This window comes from Rhagoletis pomonella, unplaced genomic scaffold, assembly GCF_013731165.1.
Source record: "Rhagoletis pomonella isolate Grant_MI unplaced genomic scaffold, Rhpom_1.0 Rhpom_scaffold_00002, whole genome shotgun sequence".
NCBI classification, from domain to species: Eukaryota; Metazoa; Arthropoda; class Insecta; order Diptera; family Tephritidae; genus Rhagoletis; species Rhagoletis pomonella.
This window is the reverse complement of record NW_023458556.1, coordinates 17,044,017-17,046,045: the sequence shown is the minus strand read 5'-3', so window position 1 is coordinate 17,046,045 and position 2,029 is coordinate 17,044,017.

Sequence of the window (2,029 nt, the reverse complement as noted above, 5' to 3'; positions counted from 1 at the left end):
AACAACAACTAACCAGTCATTCATGCATCCATCCATCAGCATACCGAACATAGCACAGCAACAACTTGTGTGGCCCTCCTTCGCACCCCAGCCAAAGCGCCTGGTGCTGGTAACAGGGTGTAATTAGAGGCTCTTATGTTGTCATCGCCATCGTATTTGATTATAGGTTTTCGCTATAAAACAAAATGTGTGCAGCGGAGAATAAAGCGAGAAAAAAAAATTAAAGTAAATATTAATTTAAAATTTCCCAACGCGTAGTGTAAAGTGTAGAGTGAATTGAAAGGAGTGAATTGGGGAATTGGGGGAATTTGTGCAGCGGTGCAAGTGCATTGAAAGCAAATGGAATGCGCAGAAAAGGGCTTGCAAGAGAGGGGAACATACCTACTAAGTATGCTCCGAGGCTGAAGGCTGGATGTAATTATGGGTTAAGAGGAGGTAAGTTGTGACACATAGGCGCATAGATAGTTGGTGGCTTCAGTTTTGCTTTGACGCAAATTAATGGTAGAATAAAAGGTAGAAATAGTAGTTGATCTTATTAAATGCATATTTGTGCACAAATTTGCAGCTGTAAATTTTATAAATTTTTTTTTTGTATTTGATAAATATTCATCAAATTTATAAGCTATGTTTAACAAGGTGATGTTTTTTTTGGTTTTTTTTTAATTGTCGTACACATTCAAAACTAGGCTCATTTATAAGAGCAATCCATCCGCTATAGCTACGGTGACCACATTTATGGCAGCCGAATACGGGACAAAAAAAAAATTATTTTGCAAATTTTTTCCACAAAAGCTAAAGGATTTTAAAAACTTTTTCAATGATCCTAGATTTATTAGCCCTGAAACAGCATTATAATTTGGAATATATTTTTCGATCTTTTGTGAAAGCAGCATCTAAATGTTCAGGAGCAACATCAAAGAATTTTAGAATAATTTTCCATAAATTTGTACTCGTCATTTTTACCCCGTAAAATTGGTTACACTAGGCAGGGAAACATTATGAAAATATTGGACTACTTTTGTAGTACGAGTATTATTCAACAGATTACTTTTCGATTTGGACCAAGCACGATGCTGTGAATAGCATCCGGAACGAGCTTTGAGAACTTCTTTACTTTAACAACATTCTCCTGATAGCTTTCTTATTTGGAGTTTCTCATGTTGAAGCTGCCATCCTTCTTACAATCAGCAATAATTTTTTTGGCGTAGTTTCGCCTAATGAGGATCTTCTCTGTACACAAAATTTCCATATAGATTTCACACCAAAGCACATTGGACACGTAATAGCACCAGAGCAAAATCAGCAAGCTGTGTGTATTTTGTTGTTGGTTCTGGAATCCATATATGTACGTAAATAAGGTTTGAAATTTTAAAGTGAAATGTAAACAAAAACAAGTGAGAGCCGAAGGCTTCCTACCATTCATAAACATCAGAAAATTTTACTGCATTTGAAATTAGTTGTTTGGGAGCTAAACAAAATTTTTATATTCACAGCATACATAGATAGAGGAGTTACAGTTATTAAAGGATCATATCTAAACAATCCGTGGTATAGAAGATATACATTATAAAGCACCGAGCTATGTGATTTTCACTGCTGTATGTGATCGGTATGTAAACCGGTAACACAATTTAATGTTTTTAGCTGCCTGCATGAAGGAGTTTTAACGCAGAAACTTGTATTTGAACGATCACTAATATAGGAGATATGGCTTATACAGCACCGATCTTGACGATTTTCTCAGTAGACTTAGTATGATTATTTAGAAAATAGCTCACGAAATTTCTCAGTTTTAGCTGTCCGAATAGAAGCGTTTTAAAGCAAACACCATTTCTGATCAATCAGTTGTATGGAGGCTATAGGTTATAGTGAACCGATCTTTGTCATTTTCACTGTAAGCTTTCTGTAGATGATAAGTGAAAATAGTGCGCAATTTCATATTCCGATGGTGGTTCCAAGGATCCCTTCCTTGTCCACCCTGGTATTGAAGTGGCCAAGTATGAATTTAATATCATTTGCGGGGGCAGCG